We start from the raw sequence: 23,242 nt of genomic DNA, 5'->3' as shown, positions 1-23,242 counted from the left end.
AGCAGGCTTCCCGCGGAGCAGGGAGCCCAATGCGGGGCTCGATCCCAGGACCCTGGGATCATGACCTGAGCCGAAGGCAGACGCCCAACGACTGAGCCACCCAGGCGCCCCGAGTCTACATCCTTTTGATATAAAGGAACCTCAACATGGTCTCACTTAGCCCACTAAGCAACAGAATCAGGGTTTGAGAAGAATCCTATAATCATGATAAAATGTTCTTCTGCCCATCTGTATGTCATAAACCTATATATCTTTCCAAAGAAAAGCAAAAAGAAAGGATGAGTTGGAGGGCAAAGATGGAGGAGGTGACCCTTTAAGTATAAGACTGTGGGACTGGCAGTCCTGAGCTCAAGCAAACTCTCTTTCTAGGTTTGCCCCTCTCACTAGATCAGCTTAGAGGGATTTTTCCCCCAAAAAATTGAGTTAAAGAAAGCTTTACATATATAAATATGTGAGTGTATATGTGTTTCTGTTTCTGTCTATGTACATAGATCAAAAAATGTGATTATTTGTATCTCTAATCCAGCAGTAATTCGAAATGCTATCAATCTCTGTGCTATAATATAGTGTAATGACAGTATATACAACACTGTAGTCTCACAAGAGTGAAAATTGAGAAAATGGATAATGACACATTTTTAAAAGTCAAAACCTCAAGGTATCTGGGTGGCTCAGTTGATTAAGCATCTGCCTTTGGCTCAGGTCATGATCCCAAGGTTCTGGGAATGAGTTCAGAGTAGGGCTCCCTGCTCAGTGGGGAGCCTGCTTCTCCCTCAGCTGCCCCCCCCCCCCCCGCCGCTTGTGTTTGCTCTCTCTCTCTCTCTGTGTCAAATAAATAAATAATTTAATAAATAAATAAAACTCAAATCCTCATGTTTTCTAATGTATTATATATACATACATACACACTGTGAAAATTTTAATTATCTTGCCTTAGGAAAAAAAATTAACTTACCACATTAATTTGATAATAAGAGGAACTGTTCTGATAAATATTCCTTCCAAAAACATATTATACCACACTTTACCTTTTAAAAAAACCTATTAGTCTATGAAATAAATAAGCAAGATTGTGGGTTATTTATGTATATTACTGGTTACTATTGTGTATATTCTACGGAAAAACATTTGCTTTAAGTAACTGAAATCACTCACCACTCAGGGAAAAGTTTTCCCATACACTGCACTCATTTTCTAGGAAAAACAAGGAAGTGCTCTCTTTATTATATTACCGTTGTTCTCAGATCTATACTACTAGTGAAATCAGTACCGTATGTCCTTTGCAATTAGAATTTGTTAAATGTCCCAGATAAAAAACCTGCTACAGAATTTTAAGGTTCTTCCTTCATCAGAATAAAGACTAACTGGATATTTCTTGGTTAAGAAATACTGGCACCAGACAGCAACTTGGTGTGCAGTTGGAAATAAAAAAGGCAATTTAATTTCAAGAAAACCACACACAATCCAGTGAAGTGGAAAAGTAGAACAGGCCAAACATGAGTCATCTCTACCATAATTTAATGCCTAAAGAGATGTCCTATCAGGAATATCTTCTCAGAACATATTAGATAATAGATTTACAAAGAAAAGAGACTAACTGTAATTACTGCTTAAGAGTACACCTATTGAGCCTCCTACATGTTCAGTCACAATAGCTTGAGTGCTTCCTATGTGGGTCTGCACTGTATTTAGTAAGAGTTAATAACAATAGCCAACAGTTAATAAATATATATTTGTACCAGGCACTGTGCTAAATATTTTACATGGACTATCTAATTTAATGCTCAGAACAAGTACATAAAGTACTGCTAACCCCATTTTTACCACTGAAATAATTGAGTCTTAGACTAAGTAAAGGAAACGGAATCATACAGTTCTTAAGGGTTGCAGCCAAAATTCAAAATCAGCCTGTCTAATCTAAGAGCCCTTCCTCATAAGTACTATGCCATCTTTCAAAAATTACATATATTACAAAATTTTACAAAGGGAGAAAATGAGCACCAGAGGTAGAGTTTTAAGGTGGACTCAAAACAATCTGTGCTCTTTGACTATGCCACATACCACTGCTCTGTCAACGAAAAGAATCAGAAAAAAATATTAAGCTTCTGGAAAAAAAGACTGGATTTGAAAAAGTAATCCCTGAAATGAGATGCAAATTTCACCATTTTCATTAATGCTTCTCTTATTCACAATGACAGTGCTCTGTGGAAAGCAATGCAACAGCAGGAAGCAACATGCCCATGTTTCATCACTCACCAGGCAGGGGAGAACAACACTTCCCAGGCTAAACATTATTTTGAAATCACTTTGCATTAAGATTGCCAAAAGAAGCTGTCATGGTTTTCAGTGAAGAAACAAACACATAACTCCTATTGGGCATAATATTCAGTCCCAAGATAAGTAGTGAATTAAAGAACTGAAATCCCAAACTAGACACAAGAACTGTGGCTGCTAAACTCAGATGATGAATGGAACTTTTAAAGACTCTTTTTCTAATAATGACTTAACTACATGTAATTTTCAATCATTTTAAATGGTTTACATCTAATTGTATCCATCTACTAATATCTCTAAAGCAATCTTAAAGTGGTTACAAGCATAGAGCATGTACATCCAGTAGTTTGGATAAACTCAGAATGAGTAACATTATCACTAATTGAGAAAAATAAAGACGGCTTAATTACTCTGAGCACAAATTATACAAATACAGTAGTTTGGAGTTAAGGGATCTTTAAAGATGATCTGGTCTGACATTTTCTACCTAGTGAGAGAAATTAGGACTCATGGATTCGATTTTGTAATTAAGATGGCATCTAACTAGAAAACTCTACGTTAGTTTTCTACATATAAAACATCTAAGGAGAAGAGCATAACACAACATTCTCACTGACATATATATGAAGACACAGAATATATATATGAAAACTCAACACTGTAGCCAGACCTCCAGGATCCTCCCTCTTAACAGATGGAAATCTCTCTAGAGACTTTCGTTATCTCTACCCCCTACCGCAACTTAAAAGTATATAATCAATTGCTCCTCACAGTCACAGCAGCTCTTTCTGCCCATAGGTCCTGTCCCCTTTAATAAAAACACCTTTTTGCACCAAAAAAAAGAAAGAAAACTCAACACTGTAAAACTTATATTTACACTCAACCTACTGACAGTTCTATAAAGAAATTTCATAAGCTACAAGATATATGGGACTTAATTAATAACCATAATAAAAAATTGACACATGTTTTATCATCGCTAAAAAAAAGTTGCAACAATAACATTATACTAAAAGTTGGTAGAAAATACTTGGTTTTGTTGGTTTTGTACCCTGACTGAAAGTCCCAGGATTTGTACCAATTATGAAGTGGCCAGGCATATGATTATTGTTTTATCAAATAACTAGATTCCCCTTTTCGCCACAATTAATGCTTCACCTGCTCCCACTATAGTGGGAATTGGAAAAGGTTAACCGTCAATCCGATAGATTGAAGTACTAAAGGGCTTCAGTGATGCAATGTGGTGCTTATCACAGAAACATCATCAGTGATGACCCTCTGTGTTAAGATTGAGCACTCAATTCTACAAAACCACTTAAAGCTCAAGTCAAAGCAAGTCAATATATTTTTGTTTCAAGAATGTTTTGAAATTGTTGCATTGCAACTTGACACAAGGAACACCCAAGAGCTCTTATATTTCAACATAGCTCATTTAAGAATGAGCTTATTTAAGTTCTTCTTAAGAATAATATTTTTTACACTTAAGAGACCCACTAGTTCACCTCCATCATTTTTTCAGATGAAACTGAGGCTCATAGGGCTAAGAAACTTGTCCAAGTTCATATCTACTTAGGACAGAGCCACTGTGTCCTAATTCCACCATTATTACATCCAACACTGCTCAACCATACAAGATCAGAAAGTTAATTTTCTGATTTCTAACACTAGGAAAGAGAGGTCATCTAAAGATGAGAAAACAGCTGCAGGAGAATTGCACACTAGGCAATTATCTCTACCTTGGAGGCGAAAAAAAAAACATGTTTTATTTTTTTCCTAAACAGTAAAAGGGTTGTATTTATATAGGTTTGCTTACATTCATCATTAACTTTTCTACTGAAATTCTGTCAGTGATTAGTGAGCCAATTTTTCTTCTATTAATGAGACAATGTGAAAGTATTACCTCTAGTTAATTAATCTTAACAAGCAAGCCAGTGTTTCAACTTGGATTTTGATATGTGAATAAAACTCATTTTTAGGACCTGATCCTGACAAATCTTAACAACCTATAATTTAAAAAATAGTAAGCCATAAGTCACTCACCTCATGGCCTCACTATACTAGAACACATAATTTCATTACCAAAGCAAAGAAAGGCAAAATTTTTTCCTACTGCTCATAAATGGTAAATTGAGACACAACAATTTATGATGGGACTTATTAGTGAATAGGTGAATACTGATTTAAAAAGAGAGACTTCTGTGTTATTCTAAACTTGCCTTCAGTAATTAAGATATGTCAGAAGAAACCTTTACACAGAAAAATTACTGGTAAATCATGAGCCAGGATTATCAACATTCTGAATTATAATAAATTTTAATACTTCATATTTTCTGTGATTTAGTTATACTTCGCCTTGTTCCTATTGTGAACAAGGGTGGCTTGCAAAAATACATAAACTATAGCAAGAAGCAGAAGTTTAAAGTTGTTTAAAAAATACACCAAAAGTAAAATCAGTTCAGGAATGTCTGAAGGAAACAGATAAAAGGGAAATGAAGAGTAGGAAGAAAAGTCTAAATATGCTAATGTCTTTTATTTGTGGCTGACAGTCTGTAGCTACCCTCTAATGTTGAAAAAATATACTTAACAAAATTCAATGACCCAATCTCTTAAATTTTTTAGAATAATTCTAGAGAGATACTTCAAGGCCTAATATGACTTTGTTATTAAAAACAAATATTTAATCTGAAGTTAAAATTTTTTACTAAATGTATATGAGATGTTATATTTTAATTAAAAATTACAAGTAGGGAATTATCCCATCTGCTCCAAGATTATTTTTACCTAGGTATCTATCCTTCTATCTACATATACACACAAAGATATATTCAGTGCTATTCAGCAAATATTTAAAGTGTTCTGTCAAATAATGGCTGGTTTTTTAAGTTCTTCCTTGTAATTTTCCATATTTTGTTCTTTATATGTAATGAAACTGTTCCATTCTTATGAAAATAGTAAATACATTATTCTTTTTTTTAAAAAACCTGTGAGTTATAATTTAAATTTTTTTAATGCAGGTGTTGGACATTTGGATGTGTTTAAATGTGTGCAATGCAATTTAATCTGCTACTAATCTTCTTCCCAAGTTACACCCTATTTTGGAACAATCAAGATCTAAGGTATAATTACAATCCTAATCATATAAGGCTTCAAATCCCAACACAGTTTTATAAATAGGACCACTACCACAGCCACCACCACCACCACCACCACACACACACACACACACACACACACACACACACACACACACCCTCTATCCCATTTGGAAACTAGTTTCCATTCTGTTTATGTGCAGATTTTTGCACCCAAAGAAGGAAAACCATTACTCCATCATTTCTGGGAGGTCCAACAACATTGTCATTGCCACTATTTCAACTTTCTCACTCTTATGCTCCTGCTAATATACGAATGGAAGAATTCCCTCCCATCTTTCAATCTTCAAACCATTCCGGACTTTTCTCCAGGGCCCTCTGTAAGAAACTATTTAAGTTCCTAAGGGCAGGTACTATAGGGCAATTTGGATTAGCCTAGAAGGAAGGATTAAATTTTCAAGTTGTGAACTAGCACCTGAGAAGCATTTTATGAGCTTTTCCTCCTTCCTCAAGAGAAGATACTAAGTCTGGGTTTAATCCTAGTTCTGACAATTACTAAGTAGATAGCTTAGACACATAACTTCACCCCACTGTGTCTCATTCCCTCACCTGTAAAATGGGATATGTCCTGAAGTCGTGAAATTAAATGAGAATTGAAGTTTACTAGCACAATATCTTACCATAACAGGCAGGAATTCAATTCACCTTTCCAGGTCTAACTTTCCTGCCTCACCTTCTTGCTTCTTTCCTTTCTTCCTTAAATACTGTCCTTGCTTTTTTTTTCTTCTTTAGTTCTTCTGTTCAACTGCTCTTTCCCCACCCATCTTGCCCTCTCCCCATTTTCATCCACTCCCAGACCATCAGGCAGCCTTCCTATCATATAATTTCCCAGGCAAGTTCTAATCCAGAGCTCCTGAGGACCTGACCATCTGTTACAAACTCACCCCAACGACTTTTCTAGGAAGTATAGGAAATATAAAACCTGGAATCTAGACTTGACATTCCATAGGGCCTGAAGTCAGTAACTACATTAGGCACTATAAATCACATTTATCTGTCCAGAGTTGGAGGGAAACTTGACATTATCTTAATTTTTTCAAGAGCTAACAAAGGAAAAAAAATGAATAAAATCTGTGAAATCTTGGTTTATGATATAAAATTAATATCAACTATGAGCTACTTGACCCATAATTAACCATATGAGTAATAAATGTATACATATAATTAATGACTGATTAATGGACCTATTTAAAATGAATATAAGGGGCGCCTGGGTGGCTCAGTCGTTAAGCGTCTGCCTTCCGCTCAGGTCATGATCCCAGGGTCCTGGGATCGAGCCCCACATCGGGCTCCCTGCTCAGCGGGAAGCCTGCTTCTCCCTCTCCCACTCCCCCTGCTTGTGTTCCTTCTCTTGCTGTGTCTCTCTCTGTCAAATAAATAAATAAATCTTTAAAAAAATAAAAAAATAAAAATAAATAAAATGAATATAATATCAACCTTGCTCCCATACGGTTCAGAGTATGATCTTCTGCCAGAACTTAAAACAGTTGGAAGAAATCTTAGTTAGGATGTCTGACTTCTATCCTCCCTCTAACACTTGTTAGCTTTGTTACTTCACTTTAGCATTGCTGGCCCTCCATTCCCTCATTTATAAAAAGAGGAGTTGGGGTTATACCATCCAAATAGCCCTCCTTGCCCATGAATTCAATAGTTCATTCTTGCTTCTTATTTTTAAGAATAGGATAGTGACAGTGTGAGCTACACGGCATTTCATTAAAGAATCACTGATCCTCATGGCCCTTGCTTGTAACTATTAGGCATATAATGCTAGTTTAGAGCCTCTTCGTTTTTTAGAATATCCACATGGTAGCACAAAACATCAACATCAATTACTCCCTGGAAACTCTGCCTGCCTTCTTAGTGTTCATTATCCACCCCCAAATGAAAAGCAATGGTATCTGTGAGTAAACATCTCCTTGGTTTATTGCTTATTTCTATGAAAATATATATGATAAACACAAAAGAGAGGCAAAGTAGATAGCTATTTGATGTTCAACCTTCTGTCAGAAATTATTCACGCCAATTAACTAGAATGCTGAGGTGTTCCATCTTTTTTAAAACACTCGTTTTCTAGCCCAGTAGGTTTAGAATTTCAGGAAACAGTATTTGTGTTCTACTAAGCTCAAGGAAAATGATGTTGTTCCAAATATCCCTAAGAAATGTTATTAACATTTTGCTTAAAATAACCATTCATTTATTTGTCCAACAGTTAATGATTATCTATGAGTGTGTCAAGAGCTAATGACACCTAGAAGAATAAGACAAATTTCCTGCCCTCTGGAAGCACATGGTTCAGTAAAAGAGGCAGATAAATATGCAGATCTTGACAATTCAATTTGATAATGGAGATGTGCACAGGGCAGAATGAAAAGTACTGGTAGTAAAGGAATTATTCACAAAGGATTGACTAGCACAGTGCCTGGCACATAACTGATGCTTAATAAGAATTTCTGAATATTAAATGAGTTGATTTGGAGCTAAAAGCTATCTTGGAGACAAGATAGGGAAGGTAATGATAAATAGAGAAAACAATCTCTGCAAAAACATTTTAATATTGTACCCTGAGGTATGCAATAGTTTAGTGAGACAGATGAGGCTGAAGAAGTAGGCACGGTCTGACCACTAGCAGTCTTGTATGTCAAGATAAGAAGTTTGAGTTTTGGGGTGCCTGGGTGGCTCAGTCGTTAAGCATCTGCCTTCGGCTCAGGTCATGATCCCTGGGTCCTAGGATTGAGTCCCACATCGGGCTCCCTGCTCAGCGGGAAGCCTGCTTCTCCCTCTCCTACTCCCCCTGTTTGTGTTCCTGCTCTCACTGTCTCTCTCTGTCAAATAAATAAATAAAATCTTTAAAAAAAAATAAAATAATAAAAAAAGAAGTTTGAGTTTTACCCTGATGAATATGGGGATAACATTTGCATTTGAGAAAAAGACTCAAATAATTTGTAGAGGAAAAAGATAGGAGGCAGGTGAACCTGTCAGAAGGATATTATAGTAATCTATGCAAAGAGGGCCTGAAATACAGCCCTTTCAGAAAAAAAAAAAAGGCATACTGAAAACAATTTAGAAGGTAACAATTGATCACAAGCAGAAAGTAAGGCAGAGGGAAGTATCTAGAAAAATTCCTAGGACACTGGCTTGTCCTAGGAAAAGTCAGTTAACAGTACCATTTACTCAGAATTTAAGAAGAAATACACCAGGAGGGGAAGAAGATAACCCACTAAGTTTTGGACATGTTCAGTTTCAAATATTTGTGTCATAATACCTAGCAGTGTACATTCAGCTTGCTGTAGGAAAAATGGATATGAAACTAAAGAGTACAGATTCTACTAAACATAAAAACTTGGACTGAAATTGGTTGAAATTGCAGGCATTAGAGAGATCACCTAGGAATAGCCTAGAGAAGAGGGCAAAGAATGAGACTCCAGGAAAGGTCAATATACAGAAGAGGGCAAAGCTAATCAAAGACCAGAGTATGCAGAGGCCAGAGCTGGGTGTGCGAAGACCCAAGAAAAGGAGGTGTTACAGAAAGGAAAGGAGAGTTAAAGAAAGAAATCATCAGTAATGCTGAACTGCGCAAAAGGTCAATTAAGAAGAAGAGGAAAACGAGCTCAACTGATCATCCTTATGAATAGGCCAATACGCTAAATTCTTCACATAATTTATCTCATTGACAATTCTCAAAAACCTTGAATTATGTATTATTTCACTCATCTCACAGTCAGGAAATAGAGCTTAAGGAATTGTGACTTTCCTAATAAGAGCAAGAAATGGAATCAAACATATGTCTGCTTGGTTCTTAAGCCCTGTTCTTACCAGAAAAACCAAGATTCCCAGAAAATTAATATTTTCATACACTAGTCTAAAATGCAAAATGAGGATGGTAAAATTCCCGGCTTCAACAGTAGAAAACTAAAAACCAATGAAAGCTGTGTTGGTTTGTCATTAACAGGAAATTAAATAGGTACAAAGAAAACAATTTGCATATAAAGGGCTCTACAGAGAAAATGTGGCACATAGTTGAGCTCATGTGGAATTGCCATAGGAAATGGGAGTTTCAGGTCTGAGCAAAGTACAGCTATTTTTCACCAGGTGGAATATCCACACACATAGCCTACATCTGCAAGGAAACCAGTTACCCATCTCCTCCCTCTCCAGCTACCAATGCAGTTTACATACCACTAGCAGATTATATTTTCTAAAGCTTGAGTCCCTTTATTTTCCCACCCAACTCAAGAATGTTATGATTGTCCACTATCTCCAAAAGTCCAAACTTCAGAGCCAGGTATTCAAATCTATTCATAATATTTTTCCCAAATTTATCTTCATCTTTATCACACCCAGAGATACCCAGTCAAGCTAAATTCATCTCAGGTCCATGCAGACACTCAGTTTCCACTTCAATCCTCATTCTGTTTTCTCTCCCTGGAACTCCTTTTTCCCATATCCTCTTGGGGAACTCCTCCTCATGCTTCAAGGCCTCCTAAATAATACTTCCCCCTAAAACAGCTCCTGATTCTGCATTTCTATGTCCTTTAACCCACCTTTACCCTCCTTTAACCCACCATTTACTAGCTTTGAATTCATCTTTGTATACCATGCAAAAAAAGATCTCTGAAGCCCTGAACTCAATAGGCTTATGTAATAGAAAAGTTAAATGGATCCTCTCTTGTCAGATTAATAACATATTTGGGTATTTAAATAAATTCATCCCAAGCATTTTTTTCATTACATGGCTCATATTCAATTTGATATAATGAATGAAGAACAAAAATCAATTTTATATCCCATAAGCTTCTCCTGCATTAGGATGCCTTCAACTTAATATGAATAAAATATCTTCTTTTGCCAATGCAAAACTGCTACCTATTAACAAAAATACTCTGAATAACCACTATATCTATGTAATATTAACAAAGGGATTGAGGCAAATATAATTTATAATATATTTTATAACTTATTAAAATCATAATCATTAACTTACTTGCTACATACATATGTATATATTATGGTGTTTTACATTAAAACACAGTGAAAATGCTGTGCCCTAAATGCCCAATGTTCAAGAGTTTAATCAGACATTCCAAACCATGTTTCCACTCTGTCTGAAGTATGTTGTCACTAATTAAAATTTATACCGATAATCCCTCCTTGCACCATTAATGCCTTACTAAACATTTGATTAATTTCTCCATAAAAGCATGCTTTCTACACGGCTCTTAGCATTTAGTAGGAATAAAATATTCCTACTAATAGCTATTTTGCATTTAAACATTAAAGATCTAAAATAGATAAATTTCCGAAGGAGTCCTTATTCCTATAAAATTTACTTTAATCCTGGAACAACTTTCAACTCCATGCAAAAATATTATCTTCATGAAAGCTTGCTTTCTTCACCACATAGAAGTTTGGAAGAGGAACAGGTCTGGAACACACTGTTTGCAGGCTATCTAAATGAAGATGTTGATAAGAAAGTTAGAGATGTTGGTGTGAGGCTTGGAAATGAAACTGGATTGAGACAAATGTATGAATCACTCATGCTGAAGGGATAACTGAAGTCATTGAAACCATAAGATAGTAGGCAATTAGTATAGAAGAATGTATAAAAACTGAAGGAAAAAAGGTGAAATACAGTCTGAGGAAGGACAGAAGAGAGACAAGTCAGAAAAGAAAGAAAAAATGTTACAAGGGAGAAACAATGTAATGGAAGGTTGTGGATATCAAGAGAAGAGAAAGTTTTAGGAGGAGAATGAAATATAATTATGCAGTCACTGATGACCATAAAGAGAGCAGATTACTGGAATGGGAAAGGTAGAATCTAGAGTGACATGAGGATAAAACTGAGTGGCTGAAATATGTTACACTAGGGGGAAGATAAGTGGTAAAAGGAAAATTAGAACATAGTTCAAAGATGTATTTAATGTGAAGAGAGGTTTTGGATCTTGTTGTTTTGGTTTTTTTGTTTGCTTTTTAAGTTCTCTGTTTCTGTTTTGTTCCTGCTATTGTTGTTGTGGGATTGTTGTACATTCCATTTTTTGTTTTAAGTTTTAAGTATATCTTTCAGCTAGTCTTAATGTTCTTCTTAACTCACACCAGTCTCCACCACTTCCATCCCTACAACACCACTAACACTCCACTTGCTGAAGTCACTATAATATTCTATTCTATCAATGTCAGAGACCACTTCTCTGTCTCGACTGTATTTGAAATTTTGGCTGCATTTAAAATACTTGATCTATTTGGTCTATAATGTTGTTCAAGTCTGCTGGTTCCTTATTGATATTCTGTCTGATCTATCCATTATTGGAAGTGGGGTATTGAAGTCTTCTACTATTATTGTATTGCTGTCTATTTCCTCTTCAGATCTGTCAATGTTTGCTTTATATATTTAGGTGCTCTGAAGTTGTGTGCATATATATTTATAACTGTTATATTTTCCTGTTGAATTGACCCTTTTCTTAATATATAACCCTCTTTGTCTCTTGTGACAGTTTTAACTTAGTCTATTAACAAAATGAAAGACAACCTATAGAATGGGAGAAAATATTTGCAAACCATATATCTGATAAGGGGCTAATATCCAAAATGTATAAGGAATTCCTATAACTCAAAAGCAAAAGAACAAATAAGCTGACTAATAAATGGGCAAAGGGCCCAAATAGGTATCTCCTCAAAGAGGGCATAGAAATGGCCAAGAGGTACATGAAAAGGTGTTCAACATCACTAATCATCAGGGAAATGAGAATCAAAACTACAATGAAATACGACCACAAATCTGTTAGGATGGCTATTATAAAGTAAAAAAAAAAAAATTAAGATTTTATTTATTCATTTGAAAGACACAGACAGAGAGAAAGAGAGAGAACAAGCAGGTGGGAGAAGTAGAGGGAGAAGCAAACTCCCCACTGAGCCAAGAGCCCAACACAGGGCTCGATCAGGACCTCTACTTGTATTTTCCATAGTTTCTTTCTTAAAGACAAGTTTTTGGGTTTTTTTTTTTTTAAGATTTTATTTATTTATTTGTCAGAGAGAGAGAACACGCACAAGCAGGGGGAGCAGCAGGCAGAGGGAGAAGCGGGCTCCCCGCTGAGCAAGGAGCCCAATGAGGGGCTCAATCCCAGGACCCTGGAATCATGACCTGAGCCAAAGGCAGATACCTTACTGACTGAGCCACCCAGGCACACCTATTATTTAGTCTTTAAAAAGAAAGAAATCCTGCCAATTCCAACAACATGGATGAATACAAAGGGCATTATGCTAAGAAAATAGGCCAGACACAGAAAACCAAATACTACATGATACCACTTATATGAGGAATCTAAAATAGTCACTCATAGAAACAGAGTAGAATGGTAATTGACAGGGGCTGGAAGCAGGAGGAAATGGAGATATTAATCAAAGGTACTAAGTTTCAGTTACACATGATAAATAAGTCCTAGAGATCTGTATAGCATAATACCTATAGTTATCAATGCTGTATTATATGCTTAAAAATGTGCTAATAGGGTAGATCTTATGTTTAGTGTTCTTATCAACCAACCAATCAATCAATAAATAAAAGGGTAGGAGGAAACTTTTAGGAGTAGTGATTATGTTTATGTCATGGATTGTGGTGATGGTTTCACACATGAACACTTAACGCCAAGTTCATCAAGTTGTATACATTAAATATGTACAGCTTTTGTATGTGAATCATACCTCAATAAAGTGGTTTTTAAAAATAAAATGTAATAAAATAAAATAAGTTGATCATTTCCTCCTTTTTGAAATGCTTTCTTTTCCTGGTTTCTATGACCCAACTTTTTCCTATTTACCTTCTACCTTATTCATCAAACTTCTTTGTTGTCTTTTCCTCTTCTGCTTAACCTCTAAATGTTGGGAGTGTTCCAGTGCTGGCCATGGAACTACATCTCATCTCTCTATTTTCCTTACCTTTAGGAAACCGCATGTCTTTAAATACCATCTTTAAATCAATAACTCGAAAACCTATACCTGTTCTGGACCACTTCCTTGAATGCCAGACTCATATATCCAACTGCCTACTGGACATCTCCACTGGCTATTTATTTGGCATCTCAAACACTAGATGCTCAAAAGAATTCTCAGTTTTCCCACTCCCCAACCACAACATCTCTGTATATTCTTCACTCTCTTCCCTCACTCCTCATGTCTTCTCTAGCTCAGTAAACTGCACTATTAACCATTCAGTTGCTCAAGCCTAAAACCTAGAGTCATCCTTGACTTCTCACCTTCAATCCATCATCAAATTCTATTAACTCTGCTTTTGAAAATATTTCTCTAACCCATGTGATTTCACTGCCTCTCCACTACCACCTCAGTCCAAGTCAACATCATCTCTCACTTGCACTCTCAAATAGCCTTCTAGTTGCTTCCTGCCTGACACCTTTGTCCCACTTCAATCCATTAACCATATAACAGCTAAAGGAATCTTCTAAATTATAAATCAGATCATACCAAATGCCCTGCCTATTATTCCTAAAATAAAATCTAAAATCCTTTACCTAAACTGTTTCCTTAAAAGCCCTACACCATCAAGCCCTAGCCTACTATTTCAACCTTATCCTGTGCCCGATATGTTCCAGCCCAGCCTCAGTTTATAGCCATAGTATTAATTAGTCTCTATGTGGAATGCACCCTCCTCCAAAATTTCTCCTGCAGACTTTTTCTTCTTATTCACCTGCTTCTGATTTGTCTTTGTTAATAAGTTATAAAGAAAAAAAGGAATTTGCCTGATCGGTAGCTGTATACTATGAACTACGGACAAAGTTAATTTGCTCAAGTAAAGAAATCACATCCTGAACACTACCTGCTAATGAAGTCACTACCTGATTAAGTCCTTCTCCAAGTGCTGTTGTCTTCTGTACAAGAGAGAAGTTTAATAGGAATGTAATATGAATCATCATTCTTACTTCTTTTAAGTGTGTGATGATGCCACAAATGTCTGAAATCACTGCAGGAAAGCTCTATTGCATTTGTTTATTATTAGGGCAGGAAGAAACAGCTCCAGGGCCTTCCATTTGACCCTCCTTGTCACTAAACAGGTCAGGGAACCAATATGAGCATTCCCACTAATTGCTGAGTATGTGCATTTTAACAATTACTGTGGTCTGAGTAAAGCAGCAACTGCACCTGGCTATCTAACTTGCTGCCAGGTTTGTCATCCCTCTCTATGTGCTATAAAGGCAGAAAAATCCATTTGGACAGAACTGATCCTTAACCATCTTATTCCTGGTGCTACCAACATCAGCCTCAGTACACGTATCTCTCCTCGTATGTGTACAAACACAAGACTGACAGAACTGTGTTTCGATCTGACTGAGACAAATTCATATGCCCCCTCTAATATCCAAACAGCCTTGGGTTATGCTATGTGTAGCAATCAAGGCTGCAACTACTTGATTACACTGCCCATGTGGTTAAACCAAAGTCAGGTAATGGTCATCCAAATCAGGTTTACCAACAAATCCCAAACTGAAGTTACCTGTGCTCTCCAAGTTGTATGTTTGTCTGTGGAAGAGAATGGTCCAAGAATGTCTCTCCATTGGGAATGAGGATTGGTTTTGTAGCATCTATTGCCCCTGTAACATTAGCAATGAAACCAAAGATCAGCAAGTCAGTCTAAACTCCTTTAAAAGAATCATAATGGGTAACAGACTGGACTTAGATTACATCCTGCCATTCTGAAATGAGACATACTTATCCTCCTGGGACTTACTCACACTTAACTGAGCCCAGGACTTTGGGAAACAGAGAGGAGGTCAATACTGAAGGATGGCCTCATTCTGATGATTAGAGTCATGTTGATAGTATCCTTAATTAAATGTTGTATAAAACAAATTGAATGGATTTGTCTCAGCCTCAATCCTTCAGATTAATCAGAATGATCAATGAAGTGCAAATAAAGTTGAAAATCTGAGTTTTGCCAAGAACATGTAGGACAGAGGAGTAGACTTATGGGAAAGTCCATTCCACCATGGACTCTGAGCAAAACTGCATGCTCTTGCCAGTTCCATGAATACAAGGCCCTGATTGATCTTTATGCAAGCTATTTCCCATGGTTGTGTTTTCAGCGATCATTTCAGATATGAAGTAATGTCTCCATCAACCAAAGCATACACTTGCCATAAGATAGGTAGATTCCCAAGCTCATTGTTCCTCATCTACAACACAAACCCACAGCATGCATATCATCTATTTGTGCCCTCTGAACTATCCTTCTGAGACTTAGAGAACAGGGGAAATGATGCAGAAGTTATGCCCATACTACTTGTTATACAGTAATAAAGTTCTTTATATCTGACCCCAAGAGTCTTACGTATTCCATGAAACTGTAACAGGCTAACTAACTTATTAGCTTGTAAGGAAAGTAAAATCAATCCCAGACTCTGACAATAGCCACTACTGGGTTCAGGTTTTAGTCAACCAACCGAGCAAACTTATAGAGCCTTTCCCAGGTACTCAAGACAACACTAAATCCAGAGTCTTTGCTTAGAAATATCCATATTGGCATATTTGGCAAGTTTGGTATCTCCTCCCAGGTCACATTTTGTATCCATCTTCCTGTGGCATATAGAGCTTTCTGTCTAATTATAGGTCTAGAAGAAATGATAAGAAGTGGAACTGAATTTTAAGGATGATTGACATTTTTCAGAAAGATGATTACTTCAGGAGAGCTCATCATATGTTCTTCAGGCAAAGGGAAGCTAAATTCCTCAGACAACAGTAAAAGAACTGCTTCTGTTGTTCTTTTGGAATTTGAAAGACTGGAATTTGGAAGGCTCTAATCTAGAACCATTCAAAGCAGAGCATTCTTGAAAATATAGTTCCCAGCCTCAGAAGGAAGTAGTAGTAACGGTGCTGAGTTGACAATAGACAATCCAGCACAAATCCAGATAAGTTATCATTTATTGGATGATTTTCAATCACAACAGTAAGCTTAAATTTCCCCCAAATTTCCCCACTCCAACTTATGCCAAATTTGAATTTCATTTTCAGGTGTGTAAGCAAAATTAGAACTTTGTCCTATGTTAAAATGCAAATTCATAAAGTTTAATAAAATGTCTATTAATTTGAATGAATCAAATGATGCTTTCTTGAGATGGAGTTTTAAAGAGAAGACAAAAGAACAGAGGACATGAGAACTTTAAGTTCCTGAGATGGATCAATATCACAAAGTTAAGAACAAGTGGAGAGAAAAGAAAAACAAGATATTGAGAGGGACTAGCTATAGTTTTTGCCTAAGGGTAGCCTAAATAAAATGAGGGGAAAATTGTGTTTGGTTTCCACGTTTAAGCAAATAAAATAAACTTAAATGTCCTTACTAAATTGTCACAATAAAATTATTGGTTTAAAAATAGGTCATTTTACTGAGAAAGAACTATTCTTTAAATTATTATTTATTTATTTATTTATTTATTTATTTATTTGACAGAAAGAGACAGCGAGAGAGGGAACACAAGCAGGGGGAGTGGGAGAGGGAGAAGCAGGCTTCCCTCCAAGCAGGGAGCCCGATGCAGGGCTCGATCCCAGAACTCTGGGATCATGACCTGAGCCGAAGGCAGAAGCTTAACAACTGAGCTACCCAGGTGCCCCAGAAAGAATTATTTTATTTTATAATTAAAATTTTAATCATTGAACCATGAAAATAAATTTAGTGTGACACTCATAAGGGATAAATATGTTTTTATCAAATTTGAATTCTACTTCATTCCTCTTAATAATTGGTAGGATTTTTTCCCCCCAATGTTTTCTTTAGAAAAATTTCCAATGATAACACTGTGTTTATGGCTCCCTTCTACCAAAAAAAAAAAAAAGCAAACATGACTTTTTTTTTTCATAGTAAAGTCATTTAGCAGCTGTTAATTGGTAGAAGTCAATCATCTGAGAGGCAACCATACAATTGGGAAAGCTGAATCTCTTAAAGTATTTATTAGGAATATAAAAGAACTGCTGTGAGATCAGACTAGCACACACACAAATCAGCAAAGTTGGAGTCCCTAATTCCTTTCTACTACTAATTAGAAGAGACCCCAAGCGACATAAAAGAAATTGTAATCCCCAAAGAAAATGCCGAGCAAAATTGCCTGAATGATATGAAAAAGATATCTTGGTAAGGGAAAAGAGAGAGGATTAAGATAAATACCAGAGTTTTCAGAATACAATCAGAAGAGCTGAGACTAGTAATCCCCTGTTGATATATGATAGAAAGCACTGATGTAAAGTGCCTTTCAAGATACTGGCACGATGAACTGAATTCACAGAACATTATTTACCTGTGCTCAGTCTCTGAATATACTATGTAGAAAATAATGATAGGGATCAAAAATTTCAATCTTACTGACAGTACCTAGGGATGATGCTGTAAGATTGTGCTGGCAACTTCATCTTAAAGTTCTGCTTTCAATTGTTATAAATTTTCTCAAAAAATAACACTTCAGTGCTGATATTTTTCAGCCGGTCTCTTGGTGACTATTGTAAAGAAGATTGAGCAAAATCTATTCAACTGTTTTGTGTATTTCATCTAGTAAATATTTATTATTTCCCAATATTAATCCATAAAGTTGTCACTATATGGTTCCCTGTACTGATCAAAATACATTCCCTGGGACCTAGGATTATATATATTCTGTAAGCACAATAAATAGTAAATTAAGGTTTTAACACAACAGAAAATGAAAAACAAAAGATCAGGCAAGAAATACGTAATACAAAATATAAAAAAATGTATTAACCCTAGTCACACTCTTAGGCAAAACATATTTGTTACCTTATATGCATACTTTTCACCCCAATTTTAATAATGTCAAATCAAGAAGACCCCTAAGACTGCCTAAGGAATAAGTTTACTTGGATGATTTCATCTTCTCTGACATCTTACTAGTGTCTAAAATTTCATGATTGCAGATTTCTCTTTTGAATTAAAACATTAAACTGGCTCTTGCAAATAGTATATTAAACCTTTTTATATCTCTCTCCTTTAATGTAAAGCATGTATCTGATATCTTTCTGAATATGGAATTCAATGCGGCAAGAGTGTGACCTCTGGAGCCATGAAAATGATCTTTTCCCTTTCTTTCCAAATCTCTCCCAGGACCTACTTTGGTCCAAAATCCCAGGAAGGTAAAAGTCCAGGAAAACTATAATCTATAGGGTCACCTCAGAAAGAAGGCAAGTTTCCAGTGCAGAGCTTTCTGAGGAATACAGCATAGCTTATGAGGAAACAACAACAAAAAAGACTCAATTAGTTCATACAATGGCTTAAAATACAGTTTAATGAAGAGGCAAAGATTAGATCAAGAAGGAATCTGAGTGGGGTGCCTGGGTGGCAGGATTTCAGGGTTGTTAGACAGAGGCCTGCATTGGGCTCCATGATGAATGTGGAGCCTGCTTGAGATTCTCTCTCCCTCCCTCTGCCCCTCCCCACCCACACTCTTTCTCTCTAAAAAAAAAGGGAAAAAATCTGAGCAAATTCATCTACCATCCCTTTCAGAATCCCTTAAAAAACAGAATATACATGTATTAGTACTAAACTATATTACATATATAAAACTATATCACAGTATATTATTAATATAGTATTATAAAACAATAAATAGTGATATCAACTGATCAAATATGTGGGGGCATTCAAAGAAGATAAATTGACAGAGAACGCAAAACAAAGACAATCCACAGTCAAATGAATGCAAGACAAATCTATACAAAGGTAAGAAAAATTTCAGAGATACCCAAATCTCAGAAACAGTATATAGAAAGAGAAGTTAAGGGGCCCTGAAGTAAATCAAGAACTTTGTAACTCTACAGCTAAACGAAAAGACCCTTTATTCTCTTCCTTCCCCTGCTGAGCCAGAACCAGTAACAGCTTTTGCAGAAAGAAAAGCTTATCTAGGGAGAGCTCCCAGAGCTAGGTTATAGTTCACATTAGAATTGCCTGGGAAGACTTTAGAAACCCCAATGCCCAAACCTTACACCCCCCCTCAACTAATTAAACCACAGTTTGAAGGTGGGGGAAGAGACCCAGACCAGATGTCACTAGTTTTTAAAGCTCCACAGGTGTATTCAATATACAGTCAAGTTTGTGAAGCACTATCCTAAAATAGTGGAACTAGAAAAGGAACTAGAAAAAAGCATAAAGAAATTCTGAAATCATGAAAGAAAGAAAGAGAGAAAAGAAGGAAAGAAAGAAAGAAGGAAAGAAAGAAATTAAATCTAAAATCTAACAAAACTGCAGCAAAAAAATTTTTAAGGAAAAAGAAATATTAATATCAAATATTGTCTATCTGAAGTAGAGGTTCCAAGAAGATTCAGAGTTGAGGCAGGGTCAGACTGGCAAAGTGCTTACTTCTAGCCAGTTGCCCCCTTAAGTAAGTGGAAGTCACAGGCACAAGCCCCGTAACAAAAAATGTACCAAGGGGCACAGTGAGTCAAGGATAGGATCTGTTAGCCTAAACACCTTCACAGGACAAGAATCCAAAAGAAATGAAGATATGCAAACATTACAAACCAAAAGAAACTGGTTGAGGTCGTATTAATGTCAGTGTAAGTAGAACTTAAGGCAAAAAATGAAGACATTACCGAGATAGGTCTTACGTAATAATACAGGAAACAGTTCACGAAGATAAAACAATCATGGCTATGTATATACTAAAACATCCAGTTTTGATACATATACAGCAAAAGTGGTTTCATATACAAGGAGAATTTGAAAAGCCCTCAGTCATTTGGGGAAAATTTTAACCCCTATATGTCAGATATTGATAGATCAAGACAAATTTACTGACTATATCAAGTGTTATAAAACAAAATTAGTAGGGTGCCTGGGTGGTTCAGTTGGTTAAGCATCTGACTCTTGATCTCAGCTCAGGTCTTGATCTCAGGGTTGTGAGTTCAAGCCCCATGCTAGGCTCCACACCAGTGTGGAGCCTTGTAAATAAATAAATAGATAGATAGATAAATAAGCAAGCAAGAAAGAGTGATCTAAGAGGTATAAATACTGGACTTTGTTTTTCTTTTCAAATATATATGAAATGTACAAAAATGACCTCATAAAAAGTAACAAAGAGTCAAAAAAATGCCAAAGCATTGCTTCCCATACACAGGATTCTCTAACAAAATTTAACCAGAAATCAGCAAGTAAAAACAGCCTTTCTTGGGAGGAAGGAAAACAATAGATGGCAATAACAAGATATTAAGAATTAAAACAATGCAAGCACTACACATGGGATGCAGCTAAAGTTGTATCAGTTTAATTTACAGCCACAAATACATGTATTAAAAAATAAGTGAGTTGTGTTCTATTCAACATGTTAGAATAAGAATCAGAAAATAAATCTACAAAATGAAGGTAGGACGAAATAAAGAGACAACAAAAGACATTCTATAGAAAACAAAGAAAACCCCACAAAAACAATTTTTAATTAATGAAAGAAATATATCTCCAACAATGCTTACAGAAAAAAGGGAAACTGAAACTAAACAATACTGAAAGTGAAAAATTAAACAAAACTTAGGTACGTTAAAGATTGTCAAGAAATTTGAAATGTGGGTCGCCTGGGTGGTACAGTCGGTTGAGCGTCCAACTTTTGGTTTGGGCTCAGGTCGTGATCTCAGAGTCATGAGATGAAGCCCCCAGTGGGGCTCCCTGCTCAGTGCAGAGTTGGCTTAAGACTCTCCCTGTCCCTCTGCCCCTCCCCACCATGCACTCTCTATCTCTCAAATATATAAAATCATTTTTTAAAAAAAGAAATTTGAAATGTAATTTTCTAGAGAGAACTAAATTGACTCAAGAATAATGGAATTAAGCAATAAACATTAAATAAATTAATCATGTATCACAGTGTCTTCTCTCAAGACATGTGCCCAGACAGACTGCAGTTTTCAGGCCAGTTTTCTTAACGTTACCAAAAAAAAAAAAGAAAAAGAAAAAGGCAGCTCTAAGCAAGGATAAAGAAAAATAAGAACTCATATGCTGCTGCTGGGTTCATAAGTGTTAAAATCACCACAGAGAGCAATTTTGCATCATCTAATGAAACTGAAAATTCCCAAAGATAAAATACAATTCCTACTCTAAGTATTTACAAAAGGAAAATTCTTAAATATATTCTAAGGAGTAATATACCTGACCTTATTGCAGCATCCTTTGCAATAGCAAAATTTGGAAACATTTTAAATGTTCTTCAACAGGAAAAGGAAAAAAGGAATAGGTATATGTTGTGATATACTCATAATGGATACAGATCAGCAGGTAAAATAAATGAAGTAGAGTTACATATAACAACCTGGATATTTCTCAGAAACATAATTTTAATGAAGAAAAGACATGGTTCATAATGATGCCTACAAGTATGATACCATCTAAATAAAGTTCAAAAGCACAGCAAAAAGAAAGAAAGAAAGAAAGAAAGAAAGAAAGAAAGAAAGAAAGAAAGAAAGAAAGAAAGAAAGAAAGAAAGACAGAAAGAGAGAAAGAGAGAAAGAGAGAAAGAGAGAAAGAGAGAAAGAGAGAAAGAGAAAGAGAAAGAGAGAAAGAGAGAAAGAGAGAAAGGAAGGAAGGAAGGAAGGAAGGAAGAAAGGAAGAAAGGAAGAAAGGAAGAAAGGAAGAAAGGAAGAAAGAAAGAAAGAAAGGCTCCTGGGTGGCTCAGTCATTAAGAGTCTGCCTTTGGCTCAGGTCATGATCTCAGGGTCCTAGGATCGAGGCCCACATCCGGCTCTCTGCTCAGCGGGAAGCCTGCTTCTTCCTCTCCCACTCCCCCTGCTTGTGTTCCCTCTCTTCTGTCTCTCTCTCTCTCTCTCTCTCTCAAATAAATAAATAAATAATCTTAAAAAAAAAAAAGAAAGAAAGAAAAGACCACCACCACCACCACCAATAACAACAGTATATGTTGTTTATGGATATATACAACTATAATAAATACCATGTAAAAAATGAAAATAAAAATTACTTTAAAAAATACTTTCTTCTGGAGAGAAAAGAAGAATATCTATAATGAAGAAAATCAAATAATATAATTTAGGCAAGTAAAGTATATTTGAGATTAGTTATTTTTTAAATACACCTTGCTTTAAAATTACATTTTTATTTTGGTATTTTAAATAATCCTCAAAAATTGAATATCTCTCTTTGCTGGTAATTTGAAGGTTACTTTTTTAAAGATTTTTATTTATTTATTTGACAGAGAAAGACACAGCGAGGGAGGGAACACAAGCAGGGGGAGAGGGAGAAGCAGGCTTCCTGCCGAGCCAGGAGCCTGATGTGGGGCTCGATCCTAGGACCCTGAGATCATGACCTGAGCCTAAGGCAGAAGCTTAATGACTGAGCCACCCAGCTGCCCCAATTTCAAGGTTTCTTAAGTTATACCTAGCTCTTTTTATAATGCTTGAAACTATGATCCAGTTTTTCAACAAATATTCCTATTATGCTCTGTAATGTCTTCTCTTCATTTCTTAACACTGAAAAATCCTGAACACTGACAGTAAGAAAATGAAAGCCAAGTACTTATCTGAGTGTTGAGCACACAGAAATGCAATCTAATTCATCATTATTAGTTGACACTCTCTTCTAATGTTTTGAAGAAATTAAGGGCTATAAGCACTGGCTGATGAAAGGGAATTATGATAAGTACTAGAAGGTAACTGTGTAAACCATGAGATGCTTATTAATTATCTGATGATGACTTAATAGTAATACACATTAATTTCCTTGTGTTTAGAGGAAAGCAAAGAAAATAAAACATACAACAAACAAGAAATTTTTGTTCATTGTAACCTTGAATATCTCATAAATGTCTATCTGGCAGTCT

The 23,242-nt window shown here is 35.9% G+C and overlaps 1 long non-coding RNA gene across 1 annotated transcript in view; it reads right to left on the bottom strand.

Annotated features, from left to right (window-relative positions):
* Positions 1-23,242, bottom strand: part of LOC141374709 (uncharacterized) — a 67,731-nt gene that overhangs the window by 12,576 nt on the left and 31,913 nt on the right. Inside the window, exon 2 of the long non-coding RNA XR_012381802.1 lies at positions 14,926-15,022. This is a non-coding gene — a long non-coding RNA (uncharacterized lncRNA). The remainder of the gene's footprint in view (positions 1-14,925; positions 15,023-23,242) is intronic.

This window comes from Callorhinus ursinus, unplaced genomic scaffold, assembly GCF_003265705.2.
Source record: "Callorhinus ursinus isolate GAN/ISIS: 27379988/994484 unplaced genomic scaffold, GSC_fseal_2.0 scaffold2, whole genome shotgun sequence".
Lineage (NCBI taxonomy): Eukaryota > Metazoa > Chordata > Mammalia > Carnivora > Otariidae > Callorhinus > Callorhinus ursinus.
This window is presented reverse-complemented; position numbering and strand designations above follow the sequence as displayed.